Here is a 23311-nt window from a genome sequence, read left to right on the forward strand (position 1 = left end):
ATTTTGTAAAATTCGGTTTAAAAAAATAACAGAAGAAAAAAATCTGTAATATTCAAACATTGGCCACAAACATCTTCAAAATCTCAACATTGTAAAAATTAGGTAAAAAGAGATTAAAAAAAATAAAAAGCATAGTATTTTTTATTGAAAAAATAGAACAAATAATTAATTGAAACTTGTCACAAGCGATAAAAAATAAAATACATTGTAAAACGTTTATTTTTGTTCTTGAATCAAACCGCACACTTAAGGCTTTTACAATTTTGAATTTTGGGATAGTTTTTGTTTCCAATTTTCTAAAGTAACACTTAAACCCCCTTTCCCTCCCTACCCCCTCGAACAAAAAAAAAAACATTTGTAAAAAAAAATCACTTTATTTTTTTTCAATTTTCAATCAAAGATTATGACAAACGTTATCAATATATTTATTAACAAAAAATCTTACGGTTTTACGTCGTTTTCCGATCTGTGGTCCCAAAACTCAATATTTCTCAGCTACCTATTATAATATTATAAGCATAGGAAACTAATGACGCATATGACCTTTTGAAAAGGAACTCAACTTTTTTTAAAGAAGACCCGAAACTGTGCTTTTTATTTAAATATAAATAAATAAAATTTGGTAATTAGGCTATCTGTTTTTTTTTGGGTGAATTTTGAAAGGAGAAAGACTAAAAGTTGAAAGTTAATTTGCCTGAACAAACCTAAAAAAACTGGACTAAGATATTTTTTCAGAGAACTCCAACGAACAACCTCCTTCGACACTATTTTTACGCCGAGACGTTGCGGGGTCCAGGGAGCTTAGATGGGGGTTTGCGAAAATCAAATTATTTTGCATACAACGAGAGAACCTTAGAAGAGTACAAAGGAGGCTTCTATTTCTATGTCTGTTGTGGCCAAGGAGCAGCTGCTGCTGCGCCACCGGAGAAGCCAAAACACGCCCCCTCCCCTCGTGTGTGTGTGTGTGTCTAATGTCCAGCAATGTGCCCTTTTTGTGTGTGCAATTTTGGCCCCTGATAGGTTAATTATGATTGATTTTTTTTCATTCTTTCTTCTTGCACTGGTCTGATCTGGAAACGACCCCCAGAATGGGTTGGTGTGCCTTACTGGACCCCTTAATGGCCTCTCCGAGGGTGGTCACGCTGGTCAGAGCATAATTTCTCGGTCTAACCTCTCGATGCTGTGGTGCTTTGTGAAATATTTAGACAGCATTAGAATAACAACCCAGAGAGAGAGATCGATTCTTTGTTGTTGGACGATGGCGAAATTAATAACAGAGTGCAAATTGTTGGCGAAACTTGGCTCTTGTAAGCGGGTAAATGGGCCTGCTGCACGTGGCAAATTATGGCAATAAAACGTTTATGCTCCATAAATGGGGTTTTGAGATCGGGCACGATAAAGACATTTGCATATTTGATTGGGGAATAATAAGAGGAAATCGAAAGAAAACGAGAACAATTGCAAAATAAATTATTAGAGTGAGACAGAAAGTAAAAAATACTTAAAATGGAAAGTGAATGTAAAACAAAAGAAATATTATAAAACAAAAAAAAAATAATTATAGAATCATCAACATCTGTTCTGGAGATTTGACAAAATTTAATTAAAAAAATCAATTAAAAATCTGAAAATGGATCACTTTCCTTTCTCCACATGCTAATTTATATATTTCCGAAAAATCTCGAACCATCAAAACTAAACCAAAACCAAACCAATCAAAACAAACATCTCTTTCAAGTGGGCGCAGCGCGCCTTTTTCTAATCGATTGTTGTTTGCCACAAACGTCAAGTTTGGCGGACCCCCACACCGACCGGCACGACCGAAAGACCCCTCACGATCGATTGCCGACCGCACTTTGATGACAGGTTGAACGCTGCTGCCGCTGCCAACTAGTTGATGCCGCCGCCGGGGAAGATGAATGGATTGTGGTGTTTCAAATTGGCTTGTGGTGGAGTTTGGTGTTTGTTTTTTTTTTCTTGTCTTTCTTCACTTTTAGTTTAGGTCTCTTTGATTACTTTCGAAAGAAAGAAAAAAGTAAAAAAAAAAAACGGAAAAAGATTGTTGAAAATTTTAGTTAAGTTGAGGGCAAAAAAAACTCAATTTCAATATTGATTTTCGAAATTTTGATACAAAAATGATCGCAAAATGCTTTATACATCATTAGAGTTGAGCAATTCTCTACGAAATCGGTCTTTTTTCTTCAATTATAATTTTTGTATTTTTTAATCCGACTGAAACTTTTTTGGTGCCTTCGGTATGCCCAAAGAAGCCATTTTGCATCATTAGTTTGTCCATATAATTTTCCATACAAATTTGGCAGCTGTCCATACAAAATTGATGTATGAAAATTCAAAAATCTGTATCTTTTGAAGGAATTTTTTGATCGATTTGGTGTCTTCGACAAAGTTGTAGGTATGGATACGGACTACACTGGAAAAAAATGATACACGGTAAAAAAAATTTGGTGATTTTTTTATTTAACTTTTTATCACTAAAACTTGATTTGCAAAAAACACTATTTTTATTTTTTTTTATTTTTTGATATGTTTTAGAGGACATAAAATGCCATCTTTTCAGAAATTTCCAGGTTGTGCAAAAAATCATTGACCGAGTTATGAATTTTTTAATCAATACTGATTTTTTTCAAAAAATAGAAATTTTGGTCGAAAAAATTTTTTAACTTCATTTTTTGATGTAAAATTGAATTTGCAATCAAAAAGAACCTAAGTGAAATTTTGATAAAGTGCACCGTTTTCAAACTATAGCCATTTTTATGAAACTTTTTTGAAAATAGTCGCAGTTTTTCATTTTTAAAAATTATTGCACATGTTTGCACACTTTTGAAAAAAATATTTTTGAAATGCTGAGAAAATTCTCTATATTTTGCTTCTTCGGACTTTGTTGATACGACCTTTAGTTGCTGAGATATTGCAATGCAAAGGTTTAAAAACAGGAAAATTGATGTTTTCTAAGTCACACCCAAAAAACCCACCATTTTTCAATGTCGATATCTCAGCAACTAATGGTCCGATTTTCAATGTTAATATATGGAACATTTGTGAAATTTTCCGATCTTTTCGAAAACAATATTTTCAAAATTTTCAAATCAAGACTAACATTTTAAAAGGGCGTAATATTGAATGTTTGGCCTTTTTGAAATGTTAGCCTGATTTGAAAATTTTGAAAATATTGTTTTCGAAAAGATAGGAAAATTTCACAAATATTTCATATATTAACATTGAAAATCGGACCATTAGTTGCTGAGATATCGACATTGAAAAATGGTGGGCTGTTTGGGTGTGACTTAGAAAACATCAATTTTCCTGTTTTTGAACCTTTGCATTGCAATATCTCAGCAACTAAGGGTCGTATCAACAAAGTCCAAATAAGCAAAATATAGAGAATTTTCTCAGCTTTTCAAAAATATTTTTTTCAAAAGTGGGCAAACATGTGCACTAATTTTAAAAATGAAAAACTGCGACTATTTTGAAAAAAGTTACATAAAAATGGCTGTAACTTAAAAACGATGCACTTTATCAAAATTTCACTAAAGTACTTTTTGATTGCAAACTTGATTTGACATCGAAAAATGAAGTTGAAAAATTTTTGCGACCAAAATTTCGATTTTTTTTTTAATTTGTATTGATTAAAAAATTCATAACTCGCTCAATGATTTTTTGCACAACCTGGAAATTTCTGAAAAGTTGGCATTTTATGTCCTCTAAAACATATCAAAAAATAAAAAAAATTAAAAATAGTGTTTTTTTGCAAATCAAGTTTTAGTGATAAAAAGTTAAATAAAAAAATCAACAAAATTTTTTTAACCCTGTATCATTTTTTTCCAGTGTAGTCCGTATCCATACCTACAACTTTGCCGAAGACACCAAATCGATCAAAAAATTCCTTCAAAAGATACAGATATTTGAACTTTCAAACATCATTTTTGTATGGACAGCTGCCAAATTTGTATGGAAAATTATATGGAAAAACTAATGATGCAAAATGGCTTCTTTGGACATACCGAAGGCACCAAAAAAGTTTCAGTCGGATTAAAAAATACAAAAAAAAAAAATCGAATGACCGAAATCCTAGAGAACTGCTCAGTTATCAAAAAAAAAAATGTGCTAAATACCGATGAATTCTTAAAAAAAAAAATCCAAAACTTTTATGTCTTTTACCGATCTGTGGTCCCAACATTTTAATTTTAGTCAATAATCATTCACAGTAAAAATAATGTAAATTTTTAAGCTGTAATTTTGGAAGGTTGAATATTACCTCTTTTATAATGTAATTTTACCTCAATTTCGACTGAAAAAGTGATACTACACCAGAAAAGTGGTAAAATTACACATTTCCAGAGGTATAATTACACCTTTTTTCTGACATAAAAAATGTACCTCTTCCATGATGTAATATTACCATGATTTTTTTTCTGTGTTTGTTTGCCTTCCGTCGTCAGGGTCATACAAAAAAACTGAACTTTTTTTCTGTGTAGGTTGAACTACACAGTTAGAAAATGTTTAATTTTGCATGATTGAAAAATTAAATAGCTTTATTTAAACTTTTTTAAACCTAGCTGTAAATAAAAAATATTTTTCAAAAAAAAAACTTCAAAATTTCCATGAAAATATTAGTCTAATCAACTGAAAACAATCTAAAATGCATTTTTCTGCATTGATAATCATATTTAGCATGTTTTGGCTTGTTTAAATATATTTTGAATTTTTAGGAAATTCCAATGCACAGCACCGCAAAAATTTTATTTTTCTTCAAAATAAAATTTTCGTCAATACTTAGACATTTTGGAAACTAATGATGGCAAAACAACTGGACAGGTGTATAATGCATTTTAAAACACTTTTTTCATTCAAATGTAGAAACCATGGCTCGTAATTTCAATTTTTATACTTTTTTTTATACTCGGTGAACCTCGTTGGATAAATGTACGACTCGTGCTGAAAAAATCCTCTTTTTGCAACTTGTTGCATAAACTACTATTGCAACGGCCCTAATAAATTTTAAAAATTTTAAAATTTAGACATTTTTTTAAAATTAAAACATTTTTAAAAATTCTAGAAAATCTAGATTTTTGAAATAAATTTTATAAGCTAAAATTTTTTTAAAATTTGAAAAAATAAGTTTTTTTTAGTTTAAATTTTTTGAAATTTAATTTTTTAGGTTACTTTTAGTTTATTAATTTCAAAATCTTAAATTTTTAGAATACTTTTTATTTGTTAATTAAAAAAATGAATTTTTAAAAATTGGTTTTTTTGAAAAATAGAACGCTACAAAATTAGAAAATTTAAAAAATCATTTTTTTTATTTTGAAATTTTCGAAATTTAGACGTTTTTAAAATTTAGTCATTTTTAAAATTTAAATTTTTCAAGATTTTTTTTTTATTAAATTCTAGATTTATGAGATTTATTTTTTGAATTCAAGACATTTAAAAAAAATGGAAATTTTTAAAATCTAAAATTTTCTGAATTTATTTATTTTTATGTGGGATAGTTTTTTTTAAATAGTTTTTTTTAAGTTTAGGAATATTTTAAGTTCAAAATTGGCATTTTCGAAAATTAAATTGTTTTGAAATTTATTAAAATTTAAAAATTTTAAAATTAATAATTTAGGCCGTTGCAAATATTTTTCAAAGTTTTTGTTTTGGCAAAACAACTGGACTGGATGTATAATGCATTTAAAAACACTTTTTTCATCAAAATATTGAAACCAAGGCTCGTAATTTAAATTTTTATACCCCCTCGGTCAGAGTCGAGGGACATAAACATCAAAAAATATTTGCAGCGGCCTAACATAATTTCTTTTCAAGATTGTCCGATAAGGAAGCAGGGGCCAATTTAAAAAAACAGGTATTTATAATAATTTCTTAGAAAAATTGGCAATGAATAATTTTGACAGAGAATAACCCAATTATTTTTTAATCGATCCGGTCAAATCAAATCAGTCAGGTCTCGGACAATTTGAGTGAATTCAAGTTTTATCAAATGCATTTGACATCCTCTGTCTGTTTTTTTCAGTGATGGTCAAAATAGTGCTCAGTACTATTTTAAACATCATGAAAAATTACAGGAAAATTTACAGGCATTCTGGGGTATTTTTTTCAACAGGATGTAGTCTCAGTTATTTTCAAAAAATATTACGTCATTTAGTAAATTTTCCATAAACTGATCTTTATATTTAAAATGTATGTTGAGGAAAAGATGAGCTTAAAAAATTGAAATTAAATTTACATGTTATACGAACAAAGCATACATTCTAGACATATCTATCAGACTTTATTCTTATTATTTTTGCCTTAATCTTATAAGAATTGGCTTTATTTATTTTTGCTCCATTCCTTTAAGAAAAATAAACACTATTTTTAACATTAAAATATCTTTGAAAAAATCTAATTAAAAATATCATGTTTCAATGAAGATTCTTTTAGTAAGTTTTATCTATTTTTTTTCTTACTCTTGGTAATCTCTTAGTTATAACGTTATAAGCAATAATCGTTCCAAAATGAATTGAGATTTAACACACAGCTGAAAGGAACTTCAAAACTGCAAATGAACTTGTTGTAACATGATTGTTCACTAATAAAACCGAATTAAATTGAAAATTAATCAAGAGTGCAAATAAGATTTATTGAAGTGAAACCCAAACAATATAAACCGACAATGTTTTTATTTTCTCCGATTTAAAAAATGTAAACCTGTGATTAGTCGGCAGTAAAATCATAAACAACCAAAGAAAGTAAACAAACAAAAACCACCCGTTCGGTGAACTCGCCCCACCCCACCACCGCCAGCAGTCGTGGCCGAGTGGTTAAGGCGTCTGACTCGAAATCAGATTCCCTCTGGGAGCGTAGGTTCGAATCCTACCGGCTGCGGACATTGTTTTTTTTTGTGTCGTTTTCACGGTCAATCGTTTAGTTGCCTCGTGTGAATGGACTCTGGTCCAACAACAACAACAACACAGAATTTGAATTAAGTTGAGTTGAGTCTTGTGACTGACAGGGGGTTAAGTATGTCCGCCCAGAAGCAGACTTGGCGGGGGTCACCGCTAGGTTTGTTGCCCATTGTCCGACAGCACTGAGGTAAAATGGTTGGGCGGTCGGGTTTTTGTTTTGTGGTTGACTCTGCCGTGGGAAAAATGTGCGTTTTGTTAAAAGGGTGCCTTATTGTCTGTGTTTGTTTACTTTTAGTATCTGGTTATTTATCATTTGCGGAGCGCCCTTCCGACGAACCTGTCAGCGCGAACTGGAAGTACTTGTTTTACGTTTTAGAGACTAACCCTTGAGTGACTTGGCATGATATTACAATTTTATTATTGCTTTTTTATGGCTATTTTTGTAAATTTTCAACGAAATCTAAAAATAAAGTTAATTTCAAACTTTGAAAAAAAAACCTTTTTCGAAAAAAAATTAATCAAGGGTTAAACACCAACTTCGTAAGATACCGTTCTCGGAGGTGACCGTTTTAACGAGATTGTTGTCATTTTCCCCCCTAAACTTAAATTCATAGCCGTGATACGATGACCGTGAAGTTGGCCAGCCACTTGTTTCACTGAGAGTTTTCCTCGATTTGCGCTCGCCAACAGGCCGTGTTTCAAATTTCAAGGTTGGCACTCTTAGGAATCGTTTTTTTTTTTTCGTTTTTTTTTCTGGTGGGAAATATTACTCTTCAAAAAGACACTTGACAGACTTGAGTGCTCAGCTAGCGGAAGTGGCGCTTGTAGATTTTTTTATGTTTTATTGTAAAAAGATTGATAACATTGTTGTGAGTATGACGAAGTACAAAAGGAAGCAACATAATAAAAAAGTAGCTTGGCTCCAGAGAGGATCGAACTCACGACCTTCGCGTTATTAGCACGACGCTCTAACCAGCTGAGCTATGGGGCCGCTTGATATTTCGCGAAATTTTCACAGTTGAAATGCCATGCGTCTCATCTGTAGTTCTAAATTTGAAAAACATAATTTTTTTGTTAAGTTAAATTTTAAAAATATCAAAAGTATCTGTATTTTTCTGACTGTTAATCCCAACGGCGAAACAACTGTTTGCTGTCGATTTGTGTTTCACATTCACCCCCTTCCGCGAATCGAGTGTAAATTTTATTGAACCAATTTATTGTGGTTTTCAACAGCATGCTGCGTCAATAAAAAAGCAACATCAGCAAAAAACACTCTTGTTTACATATGGGTCCTGATGGGCGACACAAATGAAAATCAAGAGCGCCGCACTCCTCGGGAACTGCACCGAATAAATGGGTTCAATTTGTAATTTTGATGCCGAGCGACCCTCTTTTCAGACTGCATACTTAATATATATTCCTGAAAGATTAATTTTAAGACAATTTTATGTTATTGCAGGGAGTCTTTGGAAAAATTATAAATTTCATTGCGAACTTAATTAAATTTCACGCAGCAGTTGCCCCAACCCCTCTTTGATTTGCATGAAACTTTGTCCTAAGGAGTAATGTTTCTCCCGGATTTTTCAAACTATTTTTTTCGTAAAATCTCGATAACTCTCGTTAACTTTTGATAAATTTTTAAATGCAAAATTGTTCTAAATGGAAAAACTGCCCTTTAATATTTTTTTCCAATTCATCCTTGACTTTTTTAAAAGATCTTCACGTTTCACATAAATATAACTCTTGGGCAAGTTTAGTCCAACCCTAGTTTTCACTGAATATTTAATTTTATTTGAAAACCTTTTTTCTAAAAAATCACAGCTCGGTCAAATATTTTTTGCCCTTGCTTAGCCATAAACAGCCATAAACAGTGATTAACAACTAATACTTGAAGCATTTGTTAAAGTTATTTTTCATTACCTGCTCGTATTCAATGGAATGTAGAACTTCACGAATAAAATATTTGTTAGATGGAGTTTGGGGTAATATGGACAGTGGGGGTAATTTGGACACCCCTTTAAAAATCTCGTTTTCTTCGGATATAAAGTGAAAACGGCAATTTAGGTGATAAGGCTAGTACTAGTAATGGCCTAGGAGTATGGACAAATAAAAAAAGTTGGAATAGGTTAAGTAGTTTTGGTATAGTATGTGAAAGTTTCCAAAGGCCGGTTGGCACTGCCTTAAGTTCTAATATTTGAGTGTTGGGAAATAAGGTTTTGCAGAGGTTATATGGCAAAAAAGTGGACAATTTTTGTTTAAGGGGGTTGCTTGGACGATGTCTGAGATATGTATGTATGGTATAAAAATTGTGCATTTTATCGATTTTTATCATCAAAAATTGCAATTTATGATAAAACATGCTATAGGGGTAATTTGGATATGGCTTGTGGGGTAATTTGGACATACCTGAAGGTCTACCTGTCAGGCAAAAAAAATAACTTTCATGGTTGGTTGAGTTCTTAAAGGGATTTAGAAGGATTTAAAATGTCAAAACACTCATAAAGGAATGTGAGCAATCAGAACTTTCACAAAACCCCTATTTTTTTAATTTAGATAAATTTATTCCAATATTCGAATGGATGAAAATGTGATTACTTCACATTTGGCGTTCAACAAGACTCTAACGTTGATTGTTTTTAGTAAATTCTGTGACATTTCTAATGTCTATGCTGGTTAACAATAATATTTAAATTTGAAGGACTACATGTAAAATTAAAAAAATGATGGTTTCAGGTAAATTAGTTCTATATAAAGATTGATTTATATAAATCTAAACAATACCTTAATCACTAAAAACTATACTTGTGCCTAATCCAGAATCAATGTTTAATTCATTTCAGAATTAATGATTAAATTAGGTATACTACACTGAACTATTTGTTATCTTCCTATTGAATTATAGTTCTATCACAAAATCATTATTTAAACCTTTGATGAAATATTGTGAGCAAAACAACACTTCAAAATATAAAGCAATTACAAAAGCATGCTCAAAAAATAAAATGTTAAACTTATTCTTCAACATGTGTCCAAATTACCCCATAGGGGTGTTCATATTACCCCCACACAAAAATGTGGGGATAATTTGAACACCTTTTAATTTTTGCGATAAAAATGGGGTTTTCATCAAAATTTATCGAAATGAATGACATTTTTCCATCAAATATGGACTCTATTATCCTCTGGTGTCATCCACATTCCTTTAAAATATCCATACAGCCCGTGGCAGAGCAATTTCCTTAGGGTGTCCAAATTACCCCACACTCCCTATGTGTATTTATTAATGTTCCTGTAGGTAACAAATGCTACAACTTGCTGAACTTTGCCAAAAAGATGTAAAATATTGTAGAAATCAAAACAAGCCTCACAAATATTTATTTTTTTTCAAATTTGTCTAGTTTTACTTTATTTTTCATAAAATTACCTAAAACTTGCAACAACAATATTTTCATTTTTTTTTAATCAAGACTAACATTTCAAAAGGACGTAATATTAAATTTTTGGCCATTTTGAAATGTCATAAAAAGTTGAAAATATTGTTTTCGTTAAAATCGGAAAATTTCACGAATGTTTCATGTTTTAGCATTGAAAATCGGACCATTAGTTGCTGAGATAACGACATTAGAAAATGGTGGGTTGTTTGGGTGAGACTTAAAAAACATCAATTTTCCTGTTTTTAAATCTTTGCATGGCAATATCTCAGCAACTAAGGGTCGTATCAACAAAATTCAAAAAACCTATTTAAAAAAAAATGAATAAAAAGTTACCTAAAAATTACTATAACTTGAAAACGATGCACTTCATCAAAATCTCACTACAGTACTTTTTGATTGCAAATTCGATTTTACATCGAAAAATGAAGTTGAAAAATTTTTGCGACCTACATTCCGATTTAAAAAAAAAATCAGTATTGATTCAAAAATTCATAACTCGCTCAAAGATTTTTTGCACATCCTGGAAATTTCTGAAAAGTTGGCATTTTATGTCCTCTAAAACATATCAAAAAATAAAAAAATAAAAATAGTGTTTTTTTTTTGCAAATCAAGTTTTAGTGACAAAAAATGAAATTAAAAATCAGCAAAAAAAATTATCGTGTATCATATTTTTTCAGTGTAGTCCTTATCCATACCTACAACTTTGCCAAAGACACCAAATCGATCAAAAAGTTCCTTCAAAAGATACAGATTTTTGAATTTTCATACATCATTTTTGTATGGACAGCTGCCAAATTTGTATGGAAAAGTATATGGAAAAACTAATGATGCAAAATGGCTTCTTTGGGCATACCGAAGGCACCAAAAGATTTTAGCCGGATTAAAAATACAAAAATTAAAATTAAAGATGTCGCAGCTTAAAAATTAACGTTTTTCACAATTTTGTCAATTTTGTATAGAGAATGTTCCTTAAATACATTTAACCTGGTGTTAAAACTAACGCTTGATAAAATAACAGAAAGTATCTGCCCGAAATTCTCCAAATGATTTGCATGCCACTCGAAAGCACCATCGAATGCAACCCCTTGAACCTTTCCGAACGAACCATTCCTATCATTTCGCTCGGATGCACCCCGAAGGGGTGAAGAATTGCACTCTTCCTCTGTATATATCGATGTGTGTGTGTTTGTGACTGGTTAGCAGAAAAACATTGGAAAATTGTCGTGTTTGAGCTGCCACAAAATCCTTTCCCCAAGTCGTCTTCTTCAGCCCTAACCAGGAACCACTCTCTGCGGCGATGATGTTGCCGCTGCGTGACGAAGAATTCTGATCTAATTCCGATGACGAGCACGATGTCAGGAATTCCCGCCAACCTCTTTCAACGCAGGACTCTGCTCAACCTCAGACGACAATCGCTGGAAGAAAAACAACGACGGCGGCGGCGTTCGTGAGTGCACGCAAAACTACAAAGAGATTGATGATGCGACTTCGACAACTCGGAACGACCAACCGACGACAACAAGAACATAGAATGCCCCGTCTTGCGACGGATGATGACAGCGCGATCCGGCAGGTCCCGTGGGACGTGCCAGCGATGGCACGCCGGATTGCGTCGGTGCGATGGCGGAATTGCGGAAATTCTGATGAATTGCTGGCTTCCACGAGGTTGCTGGTTCGAAAATGAGCTTGAACATTGTCTAGGAGAAAGGTTTTATTTTTGGATAATTTCGTAGCCGGCCTTAGAATTTTATTACCCGCTTTTAATATATTTTAATAGAGTTTGTCTCGTTCTATATAACCTTTTCTAATTTTTTCATTGTTTGCAACTTTTGTGTAGTTCAACTTCTTCTATTTTCAATATTGTTCGTGCATTTCTTTATTTTTTGTTATTTCAACCCTCTGCTGCCAAATTTTTTTTCTCTAAAAATTGTATTTTTTCTTTTATTCTACGAAAAACTTTACTTTTCTTGTTTTATGTTTTTCTTGTTCTATTTTAAGTATATTGATTTGTACTTATCTTGTTTAGTTTATGATTGTTTTTGGTAGTATTTGGCCTATTCTACCATTTCCTATCATTACATTTTGCCTATTTTTTCATGTTTCTACAGTAAATTTTTCAATATTTTAAATTGTAAAAAAATGCGTAGAGGCAAAGTCTGGGACACTAGAAAAACTACTGCATTCTTATTTTTACTTAAAATATAGGAAATGTTAGTAAAAAACACAGCCAAAGTTGACCCCGAAAAAAATTACATTTTTAAAAACATTGCCAAAGTCACTTATAACAAGTCAAACTTCAAACCTTATTTTTTTTTTAATATTTTTAGAGTTTTACTTTCCAATGCATTTTGAAGATCAACAATTTGTTGAAAAATGGTTTTTTTGCGATTTTCCATATCGAAGCTCGTCGCGGGGTTGCGTTGTAGAGGGTTTTAGAATGTCTATTTGCTCCAAAACTTTCACAAAAAGCCGTTTTGTTTTTTTGTTGAAAATACTCAAATTTTCATATTTTGCGATATGGGAATCAAACGACGCAATATTTTGTATAGATTCTTACCTAATCACAATTTATTTGTGTAAAATAAATAGTGTACTAAAACTTTCACACAATACCGTTTTTTTTTAGAAAATTTTAATTTTCTTACAATTTGATATATGAGTGTTAAAAGACGCCAAATTTGGTATAGAATTTTGTTGCAATAAAGTTTACAGATTAGTTTCTTAGAATATTATGTTTCTTTGAATTTTAAATGTATGTTTGTTGAAAAAATTACCGCAAAAAATTATATCTTCAGGAAAAAAAACCATCAATTAAATATTTTGAAAATATTGAATAAAAACCAAATCCCATGGCCAACCAAACACGCGTAATTCAAATTAGGAAAATTCAAATAATTAAAATGAAACTTTTTTTGTGAAAATTTTATTCTTTCATATTAAAAGTTCTAATCTTTTCGATTCCATGTTGCAAATTATAAAAAGTAATTTTATAAAAATACGATACTTTGTTTAAAAAAAAAACGACTATTTTGCACTAAAAACTTTAATATTATGAAAATCATGTAACATTTAGCCTAATTTGATACCTTTATTGCATATAATAAAATATTTCACTTGTTTAAAAATAGTACGTTATTTTGTGAACATTTTAGTACTTTACACTATAAAATACAATGTAATGAAAATCTATTCAAATTATTGCGTCGCATCAATCCAATATTTTAAATAATGAAAGTATGAGTATTTCCAAAAAAAAAATGACAATTTTCAGTAAAAATTGAAAGCACAAGTTGAAAGTTTGAGAAGACATTTTCTTTTAAAAAATAGATAATTTCATTAGAAGGCATGGTAGAATTCACAAATATTGAATGTTCAAAATTGAAACAAAACAATAAAAAACTCTTGAGTAATGTTTTTCATACAAAAATGTTAGTAGATTTAAAATAAGTTTAGCAATTCATAAAAGACTAGTTCTCTTTTAAAAAAAGAGCAAAAACTCCCATAAATTGCACAAGTTTCACTAAATCTTGCTTTTTTTTAGAAAATATTTCAGAACAACGCATGTTGAGAAGAATTCAAAAAGCCCCTCGGCAAAAATAAAATAGTACCATCTTTCTAAAAAAAGCAAATTAAAACTCAAACAAAAATCTTGATATTTTTCTAGAAAAATGTCAATAGAAATTCTTAGGTAAATAAGAAAAGTTAAAAAAATCACACTAATAAAATTGAAATAAATTCAATCATCTAGTCCAATTTTCAAGAATTCTAAAACCTTCCATAATAGAATTTTAAAAATATTTGAACTTTGTAAAAAAAAAGTTCGATTTTGCTCCACCAAAGATTAAAATTTGAATGAATTTGACTGTAAAATTAGTATCATAATTCTGGTTCATTTTTTAACGCTTCGACATGTTGCCCTTTCATCACACAAATATAAGATTTATGCAGAATTACAATTTCTGCGGTTTTCCATTTTAAAATTTCACAAAATGAAAACATTCTTATCAGCAAGAGATGGGTACAACTCAATTGGTAGTATGACCAATTATTTGACATAGAATCAAATCAAAACGTGATGATTGAAATTGACCGAAGGTGCAAAATGAAAATATCGAAGATGTAAAACTGTAAAGAAAACATTTACATCATTTTGCATGTAATTCAACATATTAAAAAAAATTGGTTGATATATATTTATTTTTACATGAAAAATATGTAAATTTACACGGCGAGGTGAAATTTATGTATTTTTACATGTTATTGAATTCGGTCGACAAAAGAAAAGTATTTACACTTTTTTAACTGTGAAATTTTAGCCAAGTGAAGTAGTTTCTTTTTTTTTCATTTACAGATAAGTTACGCAATCGTTTTAAATCCACTAATCGAAATTCCTTCCCGCCATACCAATCGCATGGGCCAAAGTGAAACCTTCCCGCACAAAATAATGGAGAAAATCAAACAAATCTCCGATAATGGCCACTTGGTTAATCAAAGAGAGGCCCCTCTTAACCGAAGAAATTACCGCAATAAAAACAATCAAACAGCGCGCGCGCGAGCGCGAATTAAAACCAGGGGCCAAAACTTTAATCAATTGTGTGAATCGTTTGAGCACCCTTACAAAAAAAAATGAGCCTAACCCTTACATAACCTCAAACCGTGCAAAATTTGCTAAACTTTTTTTCTCTTGTTTTGTTGAGCATAAATCAATAACCATCACCGCTGACGGTATGGTTGGTTCGCGCAAGCATGATCGATATCTTCCTGACTTGGGGGTCAGTCAAGCTTGGCACGATTTTGTGACGGCGGCGTTGGCCCCATAAATTAGCTGAAGCAAGCGTGCCGAAAGATCTGATGATCCGCAGCGTCAAAGTCGCGGGCAAGGTCGATCTCTTTGCGCCATCGAGCGAGCGGGGTGCAACTTTTCGTGAGGAGATGAAAATTTAGGTGGAAAAAAATTACTTGAGCATTTTATAAACAGCTTTTCAATTATTTAGAATAAAATATAAAGATTTTTTTTTAAATTAATTCGAGAAAAAAAAAACTAGTTAAATATAACATTTGTGATCGGAGAAAGACAGTGAGCAAGAGAGCAACTCTCTTCTATTCAGATTCTTACATTCTCTCCTGCTTCCCATCCGTTATTGCTGCTCTGCAACAAGAGTAAACTGTAGCAATCGGGAGCAAAACAGAACAACCAATGAGAGGAATCTCAAACAAAGAGAGCGTTGCTCTCTTGCTCACTGTCTTGCTGCAAGCTTTCGCGTTTTATTGGCGATTTGATTTTTTTTTGTTTGCTGTTTCAAAAGATTATTTGCAATCATTTTTTTTTGTTAATCAAAAATGTGAAATTTATCCGGAATTTTCGACTGTTCGCATAATTTAGTAGTCAAAGTTGAAAAAGAAACGGTACTGTAGAACCGCATTACAACAATAGGGTCGTAAATCACGTTCGCGCGCAAAAAATCGCCCGTTTCGAGCGGGGAGAGACTCCAAAAAGGCACTTTATGTTTAAATTTTCATATTGTGAGGAAGTTTACCCAAGCAGCTGGAAGCAAGTTGAGCGTAGAATGAAAAGTAAACACGGCAATTTACGACGATTAATAGAGGCGCCCACCACCTTTGGTGTGAAATCATGGGCAAGTGAGGTCGTGTCGAGAAAAAGATACGAGAGCAATATTATGATTTGAGAGGATCAGACACCTCTCACTTGGACGGGCTGTCGGTTATGGTTTAATTTACAAGACACGATTTGTGCAATTTAATTGGTGAACTGATCTGTTTCTGTTGAAAGAAACCCGCAAAGACAACAACCACTTGAGTACTATTCATCATATGGTTAAACTTTACAACGTATAGTTGCTTCATTTTTTTAAGTCCTAGAAATAGTTTTGAATAGTCAAATTACAATTTATTGAAGCATGATAACTATTTCACAAGATATATGGTAATTTTACTGTTTTTAATAGTTGTTCTATTGTCATTATGTTGTTAATGTAAAAGTATTTTAATAAAAAGGTTCCTTGTATCCCAAATATCAATATTTATATAATAGGTAAAATTATAGTTACAATTTGATGTAAAATTGTTTAACCATATAGTTAATAGTTTGCTCGTTGGTGTTGTTTGTGCGGGCTGATAGTTAATTCAATACTCTTTTTAAATGTTAGATTTAACTGTTTAATAAAAAAAAATATTCGAGTTGAAGGCAAAATAAACTGCAACTGCATTGCTTAATCCTGTTCCAAATATTCTTGAAGGGATAAGCAAATCCATAACCTAAATTTATCTTGCCATTTCAAATCACTAAAAACCGGAAACTCCACCTTTCAAAATCTAATTCAGATCAATTTCCAGCGCCACTTCCAGCTCATCAAAATGCCATACATTAAAAAAATCGAAAAATAAAACCAATCGAACCCGATCCCCTTCCTGTGTTCGATCTTAGCTAATCTCGCCGGTCAAAACCCGTTATACCTGACTGGCCCCTCCGGAAAGTTGCAAAAACCGGACAAAAAATAGCTCACAAAACACCTATCTCCAAAAACGTCCCCTTCAATAACTGTAAAATTAAGCTAAATTCCCGTTTTTAAACCCGGGCAACTTTATTGATTTCTCATCGCCATCATCGGTGATCGTGTGGCACATTCGTTTGAGGAAGTCGTCTACATCTAGATTTACGTAACCTCAAACTTGCAGATGCATCTCAAATTTGAGAAGAAAAAGATAATGTTTCCGGAATGAATAATGGGTCAAATGTTTCTTTCCGGTGATTTTAATGGGACATCGATACTCTTTTTTTTTGTTCTCATGGGGAGAGCAGACCACACGCACACCGTCACAACACAGTTTGAAATTAATAACTTATGATTATGAGACATAAAATGTGCCGCCCCATCGGTAATTAACGGCCAAAACGATAAGAGGCGGCCACTTTCTCGGTTGGGTGCACTTTATGACTATCGTCGTCGTTTCGTGTTTGAAATTGGCAATTTATAGTTATGGTTATTTTATTTGCAGGAATATATTTAAACTTGAAGATAGCATTTTGAAATTATGGTTTATTTTCTATGAATTTTGCTGAAGTTTCTATGTTTTTTTTTGTTAATTGAAGTGTTAGGGTTTTTTATTCAACTCTTCATATTCTGTTATTTTGTTCGTATTTTTGAGTCAAACCGTTAACGATTAAAAAAAATATCCCACAAAGACAATTACCATTGCGGTACCTTTTAACATATAGTTATTGAACTTAATTTCATGTCATGACTAAAAATTCCCACGATTTTCTAAAGCTGTAAATAGACATATTTTAACGACATTATATGATCTGGTATGGTAATGAAATGGTTATTTTTCATTCGGGGTCTCACATAGGCGCAATCCAAGGAATTTGTCATCATTAATTTTTCTGTACAATTCTCTGACTATTACAAAAAGGTATTTAGAAGTTTTTTTGTTGTTTTTTTCTACAAATTTTAATCGCAAAATTCGTATTTTCAGTTTGCGATATTCGTCAAAATTTTTATAAAGATGTTGCAATATCTGGCACCACTTTTTTAATGGTAATATTTGGAAGTGTTGAAATATGTTCATACAACTGTAGAAATTGTGTATTCAGATTAAAAATTTAATTTAGTAACTGAACATTACTTTTAAAATTAATGATAATTTCAAGTTCATGCAATTGCAGGTGATTTAAAAAAAAATGATTAAAAAATAAAAATTGAAATTTTGTTTCATGAAGGAAAACAACCTGTGAAAAATATTTTCGAAAAGCTTATAATATTTCCTATCAGTTTATTTTGAAACTACCTTCTAAATAATTAATTTTGCGAACAATTAGTTTTTCTCAGTCTTAACTAGTTTGTCCTTTTTTGGGTTTTTACAAATTTTACAAATGTTCGTGTCTCTCGGCTCTGGTCGATGTCTTTAACATTTAACAAAGTTCTTTAAAAGATTTAATATTCATTCTTCTATAAAATAAAATGCAAAAATACGCGTTATTAAATATTTTCTTAGGAATTAACAAATGATTTTAAAAGTTTTTACTATGAAAATTTTTTATCTTCTTAAATTATTATTTTAAATGCCCCCTCATTTTTTAAATTGACCTAATCTACCAATACCATGCTAAATTTTCTTGATTTCACCAAGAATATTTATTAATTTTAATGATTTTAATATTCAATTCTAAAAAAATATCACGATTTGTAATATGGGTATCAAACAAACCAAAATTTTGTACTTTTATTTGAGTTTTTTTTTGTAAAATACTAAAATTTTCACAAAATCCCAAACATATTTTTCAGATCAGGATTTGCAATATGGATATCATACGAAGTGAGATTTTGTATGCTTTTTCACTTAGATTTGATTTTATGTCTACAAAATACTTAAATTTCTACAAAATAGTGTTTTTTCTACTAAAGTTTTCATAATTTTCAATTTCCGATTCCAAATTTAAAATTATTCGATTGTCATATTGTACATTATGAAAATTTGAGTATTTTCGAAAAATACGGTATTTTGTGATATTTTTTTTAGAATTGATTTTTAAAAAATAAATTCTTGGTGAAAGAAAGAAAATTTAGCGTTGTATTGCTAGATTTGGTCAATTTTAAAAATATTTTAAAAATAATTATTTAAAAAAATAAAAAATGTTCACGGCATTTGTGAAAATTTAAGTATTCCATTCCAAAAACTCTAAAACAGTTAAAATGCATACGAAATTTCAAATCGTTTGATACATATTGAAAAATATTAAAATTTCAGTATTTTCAAGAAAAATACGGTACTCTGATAAAAATTCATTATTTCATAAAAAAACTCTAAAACAGCGAAAATTCATGCAAAATTTTGAATCTTTTGATACCCATATTGCAAATTATGAAAATTTTAGGACTTTTAAAAAATACGGTTTTTTTTTGAAAAATTTAGTACTTCATTCTAAAAAACCTCCAAAACAATAAAAATGCTTGCAAAATTTCGAATTGTTTGAACCCGTCTTGCAAATTATAAAAAAATTAGTATTTCCGAAAAAATACGGTGTTTTGTGAAAATTAGAGTATTTTGATACCCATATTGCAAGTTATGAAAATTTCAGTATTAAAGAATTTTTTTAATTTTTTACGTAACATGTCAAATATTTGAAAAATATCAAATGTCAAATTCCTTCAAAATTCAACTTGAAATATTGTTTTTATCCCATAAATCTTTGTTGGTAAATATTACCCCAAATAGGAATAACAGGAACTGTTTATTTTAATGTTTTCTGGAAACGTTTAAAAAAATATTATTATTTTTTTCAATATTTATTAAATAATCCTGTTTGGTAATAAAATTATTCTAAATTTATCTAGGAAGTTCATATTTTCATTCAATTTAAAGTTAAAGAAAATAAAAAAAACAAATTTTCAATCAAACCTTCGCAAATTGAAACAGATTGTCAAGCACATTGCCGTTCACACGCGGAAGCAACCCCTTAAACATTCCATCCGGATGTTCCCACCACATGTGTCAAATGGTTAAAAAATTGAAAAGTAAAAAAAATCCGAATTCCACACATGAAGGTTTCCCCTTCCTCTCCACCCCTCTAAAATTTCCCACTTTTTCCCAGAAAGGGAGCGCAGAATTGGAATAAAATTAATAGAACCAATCGGACGTGAGCAAAATTCATATCTCTTGTACTATCGCGAAGAATCGCTTGAAAAAAAAAAACACAAACTTTAGAGTGAGCAGCGAATTTCGTCGAGCCAATTGGGTACCACTTTTTCACCGTCATCCCGCGTTTGCTACTTTTTCTAATGAACGCCATCTCACGGGAATTTTGGTCCCTTGGAATGTGACGGAAATTTGTGTACCGTCAAACTGAGCGGGGTTGAAAATTTCAAATCTGTAACAAAAAAATTTGCAAAATTTTAAGCAAAATAAGAAGAATTTGCAAAAAAAAATCTTAACAGAGAGTTTGATGAAAATATCTCTCTCCGAAAGATTCGCTCTCCCGTATTTTTGTTTTGCTCTCTTCCTTTCCCTCTCTCTTTCCAAGCTCACCCGCAAAGCGAGCTAGCGAAACTGACAGCGAGAGCGTTGCTGCAGAGTGTGAGTAAAAAACGCTCTCGCTATCAGTTTCGCTAGCTCGCTTTGCTCTGAATTTGAGAAGAAGAGAGGAAAGTGTTTCTCTCCTCAATGTTTTAAGAATGCGATTGTGTCGCAGAGAGAGTATTTTCGGTAGTTTTTTTCTTTTGTTGTTGTTTTTTTTAGTAGGAAAAGTCGATGTTTCTTTAATTAGGCGCAGTTGAAATTTATAATATTTTAAAATAAATTTAATTTAAAACTATCAACTTAGAATAATGTCACCCAACATGACAGTTAACAAAAAGGCATAAATTCAATAAGCCAAAGCAATCTATCGACACTTCTTCCCGAAATTTCCACCAACTAGAACATCCGCCATCGTAGGTCGTGTCCCTTCCATTAGTCATTAAAGCGGAGAGCGGGAATCACCCTGGGAAAATAAATATCGCAAAGCAAAATCTGGACTGAAAATTGTGAAATGGCACGTCCGAGGGCTACCCAGAACCCCGCAAGTACAGTTCCATGTTTTATTCAAATATTTGATTTTTCGAAATGAAATTAATCAAACTGTACTGAGAGAGAGAGAGAGAAAAAAAATCACGAGCAAGGAGCAGGAAAGATGCCTTTTTCCTTTGGCCCGGAGGGAAAAAAATGCTGGGACTTGTTCTCTCCAAGAGGACGATGGCGACGGAATCGGAGAGAAAACTTATTAAACCTAAATTTGTATGCATGAGTTTGCATGCATTCGAAATTACAGCAGGGAATTGAAAATCCATGTTCCGTTCCGTGTCAACGGGAGGTGAGAGAGAAACGTCAAACGAAGTGAGTCAAAAGTCGTTTTCCGGGGGGTTTGTTTGGAGGGCAAATTTGCGGGTCAATTTGCTGAAATGAGTTGGATGTTGTGAAAATAGGAGCGGCCGTGGCTGACTGGTTACGGTGTTCGCTTTGTAAGCGAATGGTCCTGGGTTTGATTCCCATCTGCTCCCAACGAGAAAGTATAGGAAATATAAATCTTGAAACTCTGAACATGAACGAAAAATCAAAGTCGCTCGAGTCGGGGTTCGATCCCTCGTCCTTTGGATTGGTAAGCAAAAATGCTAACCACTAGACCATCATGGCTTGGTGAGCGATGCCTGGAATTAGGAAATACTGTTACTACCAACTATATACGCGCTGGGTCCTTGTCCATTTGACAAGGGTTCGGAAGTTCTAAATAACGTTTGAACCTGATTGGTGCAAACGTTCTTCAGGGCGGGGCTTGTCGATAAAGCTGAAGTACCTCGCGCTCGGCTAGCCAGCGTAGAAATGGGTCACCGAAGCTCGGCAGAGCTAACACCTTCCAAATGCCTATGCGAGTTATTTGCATGTATAGAATGTAGATCTAAAAATACATGGAAACAACTCAATTTGTAAGAAGCGACCGCGTGGTCCCGTTTGGTTGGTTGCACACACACACACACACATGAGTTGGATGTTGTGAAAATATCATCAAATCTTTCTCTTACTCTTTAAAGATCGTAAATGAGTCAACGATATTCTCATTTCGCGGCGTCTGACGTTTAACTTGCGAATGTATTAGTGAGATCGAAATTCTTGCGCAAGAGAGAGAAGAGAGTTGCTTTCGATTCACTCTCGATTCTCTCTCTCTCTTAGTGAGGGCTCCTTAATTAAAATTTCTTTTAAATTTGCACTAATCTTTACAGTGATATTATGTAAGTTTCGTGCACTGAAATTTGCACCACTCTCGGTCACGGTCCGTTTCGACTCGTCTTCTGCATAAGAGCTTATTTTTAAGCGCTTCAAAAGCTCCGTTTTCTTCGAATTCCATACGTCACACACACTTCCGTCCAGTTCAGTTGGGTCTGTTTTAACATTGTTTTTATTGTTGTCTGTTGTTTTCTTTCACTTTATCTCTCCACCACTCCTAACCTACTGCATGTGGTGGATTCGACCCCCTGCAATGGAGGCCATCTTTTTGTAACCAAAGCTTCTGACGCGTACAAGATAAAGAAGACAACAACAAAAACACGTCTGTCAAATTGTATCAACAAACCAAACCGCGTGCATTGATCCACTCGGAAAAATAACAATTTTGGCTAAAAGGAGGAGAATTTCGTTGAACGGGGTCTCCTCGGAGCCAATCCGTCACTTAATCTGGATCGCCGCAAAAAAGCTACTTATCAACACCTCACCGAGGAAATCGTTCCGGCAAACTTACTGCAGCTGGTGCTGGTGATCTGGACCACGACGGACATTCGGCGGTAGCTGCGACACTTGATTTTATAACAGATATTGTTTGATTACGCAAACTTGAAAACAAAATATGTTCAATGCCGCGCTGCCGCAAAGAATTTCACATTTTTACAAAAAAAAATCTGGTTCGATCGCTTTGACGTTTCTTAATGTAAACAGAAGGCCGCCATCTACCACTACATCAGCAGCAGATTTCAGATAGGGGCTACTCACAAACACTAATGCGTGGGCTAGTTTTCAGACAGGGGCTACTCACTAATACTAATGCAAGATTATGGTGATGGGCGAGTAGAACATCCCTTTACTCTGACACCACCCCCCTGGGTGGATTTTATAGGGACGTGGCGTTACATCGTGCTGCCATCTGGTTTTTTTAAGCGCAAGAGTGGAAAAGTGCTGAGTCATCGTCTAAAAATAGACGGCGTCCTATCTCGCCCAGCAAAATGAAGTCGATAAAGTAGTCGGTTTCGATGAGAAAAAGTGGAAAACGTGGTCTAAAGATAGCGACGCCATCCCCCTATTGTCTGTTCCAATGAATACTAATGCTACCCCTTAACCACTTCTGTTTTTTGCTTGCTTGCTTCTTCTTTTATCAACTCTACTACCTCTACCGTTAGTCGTCACGCCCTGGACGCTGCATTTTAT

At 32.5% G+C, this 23311-nt stretch overlaps 2 protein-coding genes and 2 non-coding genes across 4 annotated transcripts in view; 2 read left to right on the forward strand and 2 right to left on the reverse strand.

The window, feature by feature from the left end:
* LOC6045627 overlaps positions 1-23311 on the forward strand; it is a 342844-nt gene that overhangs the window by 111592 nt on the left and 207941 nt on the right. The window lies entirely within an intron of this gene.
* The window catches only part of LOC6048774, a 307506-nt gene that overhangs the window by 107190 nt on the left and 177005 nt on the right, over positions 1-23311 (reverse strand). The window lies entirely within an intron of this gene.
* Positions 6807-6888, forward strand: Trnas-cga. Its single transcript has one exon. It is a non-coding gene; the product is annotated as a tRNA-Ser (tRNA).
* Trnai-aau lies at positions 7826-7899 on the reverse strand. Its single transcript has one exon. It is a non-coding gene; the product is annotated as a tRNA-Ile (tRNA).

The sequence above is a fragment of the Culex quinquefasciatus genome, chromosome 1 (genome assembly GCF_015732765.1).
Source record: "Culex quinquefasciatus strain JHB chromosome 1, VPISU_Cqui_1.0_pri_paternal, whole genome shotgun sequence".
NCBI lineage: Eukaryota > Metazoa > Arthropoda > Insecta > Diptera > Culicidae > Culex > Culex quinquefasciatus.